The sequence below is a fragment of the Populus nigra genome, chromosome 3 (genome assembly GCF_951802175.1).
Source record: "Populus nigra chromosome 3, ddPopNigr1.1, whole genome shotgun sequence".
Taxonomy (NCBI): Eukaryota; Viridiplantae; Streptophyta; class Magnoliopsida; order Malpighiales; family Salicaceae; genus Populus; species Populus nigra.
Window position 1 is genome coordinate 638541 of NC_084854.1, and position 12989 is coordinate 651529.

The 12989-nt window shown below is 34.9% G+C and overlaps 1 protein-coding gene and 1 pseudogene across 2 annotated transcripts in view; both read left to right on the plus strand.

Annotated features, from left to right (window-relative positions):
* The window catches only part of LOC133689541 (putative disease resistance protein RGA4), a 99899-nt gene that overhangs the window by 44878 nt on the left and 42032 nt on the right, over positions 1-12989 (plus strand). The gene's annotated exons all lie outside the window — the stretch shown is intronic.
* Positions 1014-8537, plus strand: LOC133688173 (putative disease resistance protein RGA3; annotated as a pseudogene).

Consider the following 12989-nt stretch of genomic DNA (forward strand, 5'->3'; position numbering starts at 1 on the left):
AAGCTCAAATGCCTTTAATATGTTGCTATTGAACTTGTTTCTAGCTACAGCTTTATGAGTTCTGAGCAGTCCATGAAATGACGAGTAGCGCTGAACTAATGAAGTTTCTTGTAATGATTAATTTTTTAACGCAAAGAAAGGAACTCGTAGCCAATGAAGAGATTAATTTGGAGTTTTTGATAGCTTTGAGTGTTTGGGATAGTTTGGAATTTCCTTTACCCACGAATAATTAAAGCACCAAGAAGGAGTCTTTACATTCACTACTACTAGCCAGGGGCATACCCTCCATTAAAGGCACTTGCTTCTTCTGATTGGTTTCAGTGACCGATACTGTAGGATCCCAAGTACGCATAAGCCCTTGAAAAAGGGAAGGCATCTTCCATTATTGCTTCCACATAACTGAAAATCTCCATTTAACAGTTAATTTGGCCCTCATCTTTCCTTCATCAGTACTGTATATATAGCTATAAAACCCTGGATTGATGTCATTTTTTGAATAAAGTGTGAGGAACAAAGTTTCTGGCCCGAGTGATTCATTAAAGCAAAGCAATAGAAGCAGTACTACCAGCTGAGGGATTTGGAGATCGAGAGATCAGTGCATGCAGGCCTTCTTAATTATAGCTTTAGTCTTATCTTTACGTAAATGAAAGCATCGTTGGGAAGTGATCGTTTTTTCATTACGTAGGCATACCCTTGGATTTGTCTTTGAAAGGTAAAACATAATTGAAATCTCATGTCAAAAAATAATTTGGCTTTGCTAAACATCCCTTGGATTTGTCTTTCCCTTTTTAGCAAGGCTAAGTCATACAAGTCTATTGGTGTGATATTTAAAATGAAGCAAGGAATAGAGATTGGTTTTTAAAAGCAAAGAAAAGAAATATACACCTGCTTGTTGAGTGCAGATTGGTTAAAGGATTTCGAGATCATGAGAGTACTTGCAGAATCTCTAATAGCTTTGAGTGTTTTGGAGATTTTCGAATCTTATTATCTCTATAAATGAAGCCCGGAAGCCTGTGGTTTCCCGCACGCTCTTCACAGCAACATAAACATTCTTCTAGCATTCAAACCGATCATCACCGCTCAAACCAAGAAACACCTCAACCACCACCCAGTCACACCTGTTCTTTTAATTTTTTTCCCTTTCTTTTTTTGTGTTTCCCTCCTCCATCCACTCCTTTTTGAACCTGCAAAGAAAAAATGGCTGAAGGTGTGCTCTTCAATACCGCGGGGGAAATAGTAAAGACATTAGGTTCCCTAACTGCTCAGGAGGTTGCACTATGGTGGGGGCTCAAAGATCAATTGCGGAAGCTCAATGACACAGTTACCAGGATTAAGGCTGTGATTCAAGACGATGAGGAGCAGGCACAACAGAACCATCAAATCGGAGTCTGGCTCAAGAAGCTGCGGGAAGCTGTATATGATGCAGAGGATTTGCTGGACGATTTCTCAACACAAGTTCCGCGGAAACAGTTGATGCCTGGGAAAAGAGTATCGAGGGAGGTACGCCTTTTTTTCTCAAGATCAAACCAATTGGTGTATGGTTTACGGATGGGTTATAGAGTTAAAGCACTTAGAGAGAGACTAGATAACATTGAAATTGACAGTAAAAAATTCAACTTTGATGTTCGTGGTGAGGAGAGCGCTTCTTTGACTATTGTCAGGGAGCAAACTACATCCTCTGAACCTGAAGTTATAGTTGGGAGAGAAGGTGACAAAGAGGCAGTCAAAACTTTTCTGATGAATTCCAACTATGAACATAATGTTTCTGTCATCTCCGTAGTTGGAATGGGTGGGTTGGGGAAGACCACACTAGCTCAACATGTTTTCAATGATGAGCAAGTTAAGGCGAACTTTGGTGTGAGACTCTGGGTAAGTGTCTCAGGCAGCTTAGATATTAGAAAGATTATCAAAGGGGCTGTAGGTACTAGAGATATTGATGATCAGTTAAAAAGTCTGAAAAAAGAGCTCGAAGAGAAAATAGGAAAAAAGAAGTATCTTCTTGTATTTGATGATGTTTGGGATGGTGAGGATGGTCTGGATGGTGAAAAATGGGATAGGTTGAAAGAGTTGTTACCACGTGATGCAGTAGGAAGTAAGATAGTGGTAACTACACGTTCTGATGCAATTGCAAAATTAACAAGCAGATTGCCACTTGCGTTAAAAGATCTTTCTGAAAAGGAGTCTTGGTCTCTTTTCTCAAACAAGGCTTTTGGTCCAGGTCAAGAGTCAAATTACAAAGACGAAAAAATAAAAAAAGAGATTGTAGAGAGGTGTCAGGGACTTCCTTTGGTCATAAAGGCAATTGCGAGGTTAATGTCTTTGAAAGATAGAGACCAGTGGTTGCCTTTTATCCAACAAGAACTTCCAAATAGGGTCAAAGATGATAACATCATACATACCCTAAAGTTAAGCTACGATCCTCTTCCATCATATATGAAGCATTGCTTTGCATACTGTAGCTTATTCCCGAAAGGTCATAAGATAGATGTAAAATATTTGATTCGACTTTGGATTGCACAAGGGTTTCTTAGCTCTTCAAATTCAGGTCGTAGGTGTATTGAGATTGTTGGTCTCAAGTGCTTTGAGAGTTTACTGTGGAGGTCCTTCTTTCACGAAGTGAAAAAGGATGGTTTAGGTAACATAGAAAGTTGCAAAATGCATGATTTTATGCATGATCTTGCAACCCATGTCGCTGGTTTTCAGAGCATCAAAGTGGAGCGTGAAGGAAATAGGGTTAGTGAATTGACTCGGCACGTGTCATTTGAAACGGAATTGAATTTGTCTTTGCCTAGTGCACAACGTCTAAGAACACTTGTATTATTGCAAGGTGGAAAATGGGATGAGGGGGCCTGGGAGTCTATTTGTCGAGACTTTAAGCGTTTGCGTGTGCTTGTTTTGAGTCATTTTGGAATGAAGGAAGTGTCACCTCTCATTCAAAAGCTCAAGCATCTGAAATATCTTGATCTTTCGAATAATGAGATGGAGGCGCTTTCTAATTCTGTCACCAATCTGGTAAATTTGCAAGTGCTCAAGCTCAATGGTTGTAGGAAACTTAAGCAACTACCTAGGGATATTGGTAAGCTCATTAATCTGAGGCATCTTGATGTTGGTTGCTATCTTGATGATGATTTATGTGAAAATTTAGAGTATATGCCTCGTGGGATTGGGAAATTAACTAGTCTACAAACGTTGTCATGTTTTGTGGCTGCTAAAAATAGGAGTCCTAAATCTGTGATGATAGGTGGATTGGATGAATTGATGAGGTTAAATAAATTGAGAGGGAGGCTAGAAATAATAGTCAAGGGATATGAGGGTAGTTCTTGTATATCAGAATTTAAAGGAGCTAAATTGATTAAAAAAAAATATCTTCAGTCGTTGACCATAAAGTGGGACATAGGGGCGGAAAATATTTCAGATATTGATTTGTATGATAAAATGTTGCGAGGCCTCCAGCCAAACTCAAGTCTTCAAGAGTTGAAAGTGAGAGGCTATAGAGCCATCGGGTTTCCACATTGGCTTTCACTTCTATCAAATCTTGTAAGGATTCATTTAATATGCTGTCCAAGACTTAAGCATATCCCTCCCTTAGATAAAATCCCTTCTCTTAGAGAATTGTTGATTATGTATTTGACTAATTTGGAGTACATGGATAGCGAGGGGGGTGGAGGAAGAAGAGTTTCGGGATTTTTCCCATCTTTAAAGAAACTTAGCATCTATAATTGTCCTAATCTGAAGGGATGGTGGAAGAAGAGTAGAGATGAGTTGATAATGCTCCGTTTTCCATGTCTTTGTTCCTTGAGCATTGTTGATTGTCCAAACTTGACTTCAATGCCGTTGTTTCCAACTCTGTCAATTCTCATTTTGTTGAGAGCTAGTTCAATGCCATTACAGCAGACAATGAAGATGACATCACCAATCTCTTCTTCTTCTTCTTCTTCATTTACCCGTCCTCTCTCCAAATTGAAGAATCTATATATTTATTTCATCGATGACATGGAATCTCTTCCAAAAGCAGGGCTGCAAAATCTCTGTTCTCTTCAACAACTATCAATGAGGGGATGCTCAATATTGAAGTCTTTGCCACTGCCTGATCATGGGATGCATTCTCTTCAGAAATTAAATATCAGCGGTTGCGGAGAATTTGAGTGTCCATCTCAATCTGAATCTCAAGGGAAACCCTACCTTACCTCTTTGCAAGAATTAGAAATATCTTACTGCAGTGGAGAGTTGAGAGTGATAGAATATGGAGGTATGAGGTTTCCAAGTTGGCTTTCACATCTCTCAAATCTGGTAAGGATTCATCTAGAAAATTGTAGAAGACTTGAGCATATCCCTCCCTTAGATGGAATCCCTTCTCTTGAAGATTTGTATTTTGGGAGTATGAATGATTTGGAGTACATAGATAGTGAGGGGGTTAGAGGAAGAGGAGTGTCGATGTTTTTCCAATCTTTAAAGAGACTTGTTATCATTGATTGTGGTAGACTGAAGGGATGGAGGAAGAGATGGAGTAGAGATGAGATGAATGATGATAGTGATGAGTCAACAATACAAGAAGGGTTGAGAATGCTCTGTTTTCCACATCTTTCTTCTTTAGAAATAAGATGGTGTCCAAATCTGACTTCATTGCCGTTGTTTCCATCTCTCGATGAAGGTCTTTCTTTGACCAACACTAGTTCAATGCCATTACAGCAGACAATGAAGATGAAATCACCGGTCTCTTCTTCTTCTTCTTCTTCTTCATTTACCCGTCCTCTCTCCAAATTGAAGAATCTATATATTTCTTTCATTGATGACATGGAATCTCTTCCGGAAGTAGGGCTGCAAAATCTCTCTTCTCTTCAACATCTATCGATCTCTGAATGTCCAAGATTGAAGTCTCTGCCACTGCCTGATCAGGGGATGCCTTCTCTTCAGAAATTATATATCAGCGGTTGCAGAGAATTAAAGTCTCTATCTCAATCTCAATCTCAAGGGAGGATACCCTACATTCCCTCTTTGCAACTGTTAATAATCAATTACTGCAGTGAAGAGTTGAGTGGAATAACAAGAGGATGGGGAAAGGAGAGCGAGGAGGAGTGGCTTCCTAACATTAAACACACTCCATATATGGCGAATACATTCAAAAGGAGGGTCGCTATTTAAAGGGTGAAGGATTGATATGCTAACGAGTATTAGAGCATTTTCATCGAGCATACATCCTTACAATTATGAAAGGTATTTAACCTCTTCCTTCCTTCCTTTCTTTATTATTATTATTATTATTATTATTATTATTATTACTCCATACTCTCTCTCTTTCTGTATTTATTTATTTTATTATCCACAAATCTATCTTTTTATATTTGACGGTCAGAGCATTTTCACCGTACGGATATTATTCTTAAATACAAAGGTTTTTAACCTCTTCCTTTCTTCCTGAATTTATTTCTTTTATTACTACGTACTCCATAAATATTCTCTCTATCTATTTGTTCTATCATCCACAACCCTCATCTGATCAAATTATTATTGTTTTTCTTTGAATATTCGCAAAATTTTTCAATTAATAGGGAGAGGGGTTCAGCCCCCCAACAAAATGACAAACCCTAATCTCCTAATCTATCCTCAATTTTTTTATTTCTTCCCTTATGATTATTTTGTTCGAGGAAAAATCCATTTTGCTTCCATACTACAATCTTTCTTTCTTTCTTTCTTTTTTTTTAAAAAAAGAACTGAAAAACAAAAACTAATAGAAGGCACTAATGATGGTATTGGAGCTACCTAGAGACTAACATTGTTTTCATGTAATACCATGTTCTGATCGATACTTTTCATTCATGGTGTTTTCTTCCCCCCCCCCCCCCTCTCGACATCTTTTTGGTGTAGGTACTGGGGCTGGACTGGGGCTTGATAAATCTGAAAAGGTAATCAGTGATGGTTTCCTTCTAGAGGATGGAACAGGCTGGTTCAGGTGTAGTCCTGGAGTTATCTCTTAACTTCTTTATGTTCTTGCTTTATGGAGTTTAGTCAGTGAAAGTATGTGTACAGAAAGTAAATCTTCTGGAGAGATTTCTTATTTAATTGGCTAGTTATCGTTGTCACTCTACCATTTTTTGCCTGTGACAAACTTTGCGGAAACTTGTTCACACTTCATGCCTTACGTATACATCCCATTTACAGAAACAAATTGCAGGTGTTGATCTGACTGCTGATAAATCTTGAAATATCAATAAGATGTCTGGAGTTGATGACCGATAAGCATTATGTGCACATGTTGCATTTCCCTGTTGGTGGATCATGAGTATTTTCTCTGGTTGAACCTGCATAGTAATACTTTGATTCAGACTCAGATGTCATCAGTGCACTCCTGTGTGGTATGGATCAAGCAAACATCAGACACCCACATCAAACGAGGTATTAGACTAATTCAACTTAAGTTACTTCATATCTTTAATTTTCTGAACAAGTAAAAGCTCCTCTTTTTTAAATATATAATATCCGTAAATGAATTTATCTTAATTCAATAACGTCACGTGAATTAATTTAATATTCCGCTAACTAAACAAGCAAAGGCTTCTCTTTTTTAAATAATTTATCCTCTAGCTACGTGATTGGTAGCCCAGAAAGTGTAGGAAAATCAAACAAATCAAGTGAGAAATGTAAAACATGACAGTTATTTTATTTCTTATATTGGTAGTGAAGAAATGGTGCAGTAGTTTTAAGAGGGCGAATGAGCATTATGATATAGTTAAGAGAGGAAATTTGATGATTTATGATGGTGCGTGTCTTTTGGTAAAAACTTTGCCTTCAAAGCTAATATCAGTGCCTCGATGTTAAAGTTTGATCATATTCAATTTATAAGTTTTAAATATATGTGGCATTCAAAATTTTAATCTATTGTGGTTTTTAAAGTTTGATCATATTCAATTTATAAGTTTTTAAATATATGTGGCATTCAAAATTTTAAAAGTTTGATAATATCCAGTTTGTGTTCCATTAGGAGTTTGATATTGCTTAGCATCTTTGTTTGGACTATTGATATGTTGAGAGCAGTAGGATTTTTGGAGCTACAGTTTGTCCTTTAGATTCTAGGAGCTGCTTTCTTGCAAGGTGGCTATTTAATTTCAGTGGAAAATCTCTTGTTTAGTTGTGAACACTCTATTACCATGTAAAATGCCCTCTATCTCTCTCTCCACACGTCTCTCATATATTTTTTCAAACAATTCTGTCTCTAACTCCTCCAGCATCCAGTTCGGAATCTCCTCCGCTGCCTGTGGTGATGGATTCATACCTCTCAATCAACTTAGCTTACCGCAAAATACCACTCCTCTTCTAAAAAGTAAGGCTGCCTCTCATGTCTCCATCTCAAATCCCCTCCTTTTCTGTTAATCATTATTACTTCTTTTAGATCATTTGTTGTAGTTTTCTAGAAGTTGAAAAGCTGTCTTATTACTATGTTTTCATATTTCTATTCTAGGAACTGAAATTTATTGATCTTGTCGGTTTCTGTTGAAATAAACATTGTAATTGTTTAGCTTATTTTTCTAAGAAGTTTTGACATCTTGTTGATGTAGGTTATGGTCATCAACATGGTGTTTGTTAACGCTGAAAAGGTTGTTGATGTTGCTCTCATTGTAGACGATGGAACAGGCTGGATCAGTTGCAGAAAATGGTTGTGTGTATTGACAGAAAAATTCAGTGTAAGTCTTTTAATTTTGATCTTCAGTTTTAATAGCTCCTCACCTTCTCCTTAATTTTGCTTTATGGATTTTAAGTCAGAGAAAGTTTTGTGCTCCAGAAATCAAATCATGAACTTAAAACTTGTTGATAAGCTATATCAAATTTGGGGGTTTTTCTTTCCCCAGTTATGTGTTTGGCCTAACATGCTACTTTTCTTTCCCCAGTTATCCAAGCAATGAAGTGTCAATGGACTAAAGGATTGACTGTCTGCAACAATCTTCAAACATGTGAGTAGTACCATCAAATTCTTAGATTTTATCCTGGTAGCTTCTTTCCCTTTCATGAGACTGCATTCATAATGCTTTCTTTTTCTGCTCTAATCTACTTCTTTTTTTAACTCAGTTTTGGTTACAGTCTAGTAACTAACATGAAGAATTCTTAAACCTCATCTAATAATTTTTTAAATTTTTGTATTGAATTGGTTTAAATTTTTGGATTAAATAAACTATTTAACACGTTAATTATAAAAAATTTAATGACCAAACAATTAGACAACGACTTTTAATTGAGAGTAGTATATATAAAATTATTCTTGAATATTACCTAATAGTTTAAGTATTGGGGTTGAATCTGCTGGCTATGTTTATCTACACCACTTCTAGGTCCTTCTGCCAACGCCATCTTTATGGAACTTCGAGAATCCTTTCTTGATTGCAGTGGACAAGACAAGGACATGGATGAACTTAATTTGCAAGCAGCAGAAACTTCCCATGGAGAGAAGATCAACTGATCAAGTACTGTCTCGCCCTCCACCATCCCCCACTACAGGAACCAATTACATTAGTACTTGGAGTTCTGATACACTCTGCAATGGATGAAATTCATTACGAAGAAACCTTCCCTGTATAGTTTATTTCCACTATCGTAGACAATTATATCAAAGTGCTAGGATCTGAACATGTGTGGGTTTTTGTTTTCTAAATTTGACATGTCTGTTAGTGCAATGTTTTGATATGAACCCTAGAATGATTACCATGTTCTCCATTTTCTCTCGGAGATGAAGCCCTTTATAAGTCGTGTTGCTGAGACTTAATATTTTTCCATTTATATGGCCGATTAAATTCAATTAAAATCCCAATTTATGTGTTATTTGAAACTTTGATGTTAGTCACAGCACTGCAAATAATATTTCTATGGCTTTGAAATTACCAAACAGGTTAACGACTAGAAATTGAATCAGAGCACACTAGCAAGTGAATCATGGGTTGCCATGGGTCTGTTTACAAAATTTTATTTTTATTTTCTTAATTAAATCCATTTAAAATTTAAATAAATTCAAATTAATTAAGTTCCTTTTGTAACTCTTAGTATAATCTCAAAAACTTATTTTATTCACTCATTGTTTTTTTTTTTAAATATGAATTGTCAAATATTTTTGTTATAATTTAATTTTAACCCATTTATTTTTATTTTTATTTTTATTTTTATAAGGAGGTTAAATTTGAAATTAAATGATCGAGGACTAATTTTGATCAAAAAAGTGATTTTTCAACTTGTTAAAAAAATAAGGACTACAATATGTTTTTTACCCTCCTCTCTCCTAATCTTTATTTAAAAAAAAAATTGTATTTATTCATTTTCAAATTTGATTTTAAATTCTAATCAAATTTGAAATTAACAAAAATAAATAAATTTGTTTAGAATTTTGTTTTCATATGCTATAAAATTTGTGTATTATAAATACAGATACCAACACATATTAAAAAAAAAAAAGAGTAGAGAACGAGAGAGCTTCTTTTTTTTTTCCAGTAAATCATCAATCCTTAGAGAAGAAATCAAAAGTTTTGAGAGAGCATAAAAAAAAGAGAGAGCTAGCCGTCCGCCATCTTTTTCCCCTACGTACCGTCACTAAAGGAATCAGGTCACCTAAACAAAAACTGCCTGAAGTAGCCAGCCACCAGTCTCCAGTCAGGACCAAGGAACCATCTTAGCAACATCAACGCCGCATTGAAGCAGCAACAGTGATCCCTCAAAAAAGGGATATAGCCACGGTAATATATATCAGGTTTTGTTCTTAAACCTGATCCCATTTTATAAGGAGTTCCATAGATAGTCTTGTTTAGCTTGCGTAGGTCCTCAGTACAGGAACCATGCATGATCATCTTAGAAAAATCATGAGTGTAGAGAGACTCCATCTTATGTCTTGTAAATGAATGAGTAGGTAAAAGGCAATAAAGCCCTTGAAGGCTAAAAATGAGTATAAATGAATAAGGGGTATTGTAGTAATTGAACAAAGAGTTGATAAATATAAATAGAAAAGAAAATAGAAGAGGAGAGCTGTGTTTTAAGAGTGAAAACTGACCGTGAGAAGAGAAGAAAAGGGGAGGAAGAAGAAGAGAAAAGAGGAAAAAATAAGGAAAGGAGAAGAGAATTGGAGGAAATAAGTTTAAAGGTAAAATTATATATAAATATGTGTTTTTTTTTTTCTCTAAAATATCTTTCATTGCTACTCAAATTTGAAAAATTAAAATTGCATTTTTAAAGGACAATTGAGAAATTATAAAAAATAATAACAGCTAGTTGCGGTCAAGAAACCAAGTTATGATTTTCAAAACAGCAGGAAATAACTTACAAAATTATTAAAAAAACATAGGAATTAAATTAGAATTTACTCTCGAACATTTTAAACATCTTAGTTCAAGGCATGGCATATATTCAAAGCATTTTAACTTTGCATGAACCATGCACAAGCATTAATTTGCATGTTACTTTTTTTTTTTTTAGTTTAACATGGGTATTCAGGTCAGCTTGTGCGTACCTTGATTAATTCCATAAATTCTAAAATTAATGACCATGTAAATCTTCAATGGTCATCATATGAGCAACTATAGAGCTTGAATCTGAAATCACATAAAAAAATAAATTATTTAGTTTTAAATTTTTATTATTGGATTAAGTTGCATGTTACTTTGACAAAAGGGGTGTGAGATCTCTCTATTGATTAGATAAGGTATATAGCTAGCTAGCCAGCCAGCCCCTTTAATTGACCTAAATTACCTCCTTTTCCTTGTATTGTCCTTCGTCTCTTTCTCACATCTTCTAATGAAGACGAACATTCCTGCACATGGACTTTTCGATTTAACAAAGTTGCACAGAGCCAGTACAGATCAGTCAAGCAAAGTTAAAGCCAAAGTGCCTCATCAACCCAAAAAGAAACATGAACAGAAAAACTTAGAACTACTTTTACACTGTTTAGTTAGTACAGTACTTACTAAACATGAAGAATCTATAATTTCTTTGCCATATTTTCTCTACTATTCATCAATTTTCTTCTCTCTTAGATTTTATTGTGAAGAAATATGTTTATTTTTTACCTTAATATAGGTTATTTTTGTGTCATATGGGACGTTTTAGAAATTATGATCAAATATTTATTTGTGAAGAAATATATTTACCTTAATGTGGGTTATTTTGTGTCATATGGGAAGTATAAGAAATTATGATCAATTTATTTGTGAACACAAACAATAAATCAAATTTATATAATAAAAAGTATAGAATGTAAGATCTAATTATTTTTTTGAGAAAATTCTTTAGCATTGTGGCATCTAGTTAGAGTTTTCAAAGATACTAAAGCCCATATATCATTTGACAAACCCCGAATGAGAGGAGTATTAAAATATATATATATATCCTACATTGAATAAATAAACAATATAAAAATAATAATAAATCATCCATCACAAGATTTATTTATTTTTAAATAGAATCGAATCTGAGTCATTTAATCTAATTCTCTCCCTCCATGCATGCACGAATAATTAATTTTTTTAAATAGAATCGAATCTCAGTTATTTAAGGAAAGTGGAAATGGAAGTTTTCTTTCATAATTAAGTGATGTTTTGCCTAGCTACATCATCTTCGTATCCCAACTACCCATTTGTGTTGCGATATCACATTAATTATAAATCAAACTATAGTTTTGTTCTCTACATTTTGTCTTCGAGTACTGTTAATTTATTCTCCACCCTATTTTTTTTAGTTCATTACTCTAATTCTAATATATTAGGGTAGCTAAAAGATATGGGTAAAGATTACGATGCATTTGGAGTAAGGACAAAAGGTACAATTATTTTCAATTTCCACTAATGATGGCACTTGGAATTTATTAGATCACTTGAGGATGAAGGTTTAATATACTCTACAATTGACGAGTTTCACTACAAAGCAACCTGATGAAGTTCACAGTATTTTGGAATGCTACCCAGTCTACAATGCTGTTGCGAGTTATTTTGTTAAATTCCTTCTTTTGAATATTAACAGAACAGCCTGTAGATATTTATTTGTGTCTATGTTAACATCTTAAGTGCAGGGATCTGGACATGTGTGTTATCGCTAAATCATATATAGAATTTCACAACATTTTGATGTTTTGTTTAGATTCCTAAATGACGTGCTGCTTAGAACTCTAAAAGAACAAAGATTATGGTCTGATTGATTTTTTAAAGCAAAGAAAGTTCTAGTTGAGTGCAGTCGAATCAAAGGATTGATTTGGAGTTTTCGATACCTGGAGTGTTTGGGACACTTTTGGAATTTATTTTACCTGAGTAAAGCGCATCGAAATCGCTTTTGATCATATAGTTAGGGGGGGTCCATATTCACTACTACTAGGCATTTTGCTTCTTTTGATTTGTTTCAGTGAACAGATAATGAAGCACCCTATGCATGCCGAAGCCCCCATGAAAAAGAGAAGCCATGATTTATAGCTTTGGTGGCCTATCCTTTAACTAAAGGCATTAGCGTACTAAACATCTTAATATTATCCTAAACATAATTGAAATCTTATGTTAACAAGTTAATTATGGCTGGATATAATAGCAATGTATATACGTTTTGAAAGATTGTGGCTTCCCAACATGAAACATCTTGATTCCAATATTTGAACCTAGTAAATGATTAAACTTCATTAACCAACCCTTTAAAGCTCATATGCCATTAATATGTTGCTATTGAACTTGTTTCTAGCTACAGCTTTATGATTTTGAGCAGTCCATGAAATGACGAGTAGCCCTGAACTCCAAAAGAACAAATGAAGGTTCTTGTAATGGTTGATTTTTAAAAGCGAAGAAAGGAACTCGTAGCCAATGAAGAGATTGATTTGGAGTTTTTGATAGCTTTGAGTGTTTTGGGATAGTTTGGAATTTCCTTTGCCTATGAATAAAGCACCAAGAAGAAGTAGTCTTTACATTCACTACTACTAGCTAGGGGCATACCCTCCATTAAAGGCACTTGCTTCTTCTGATTGGTTTCAGTGACCGATACTGTAGGAT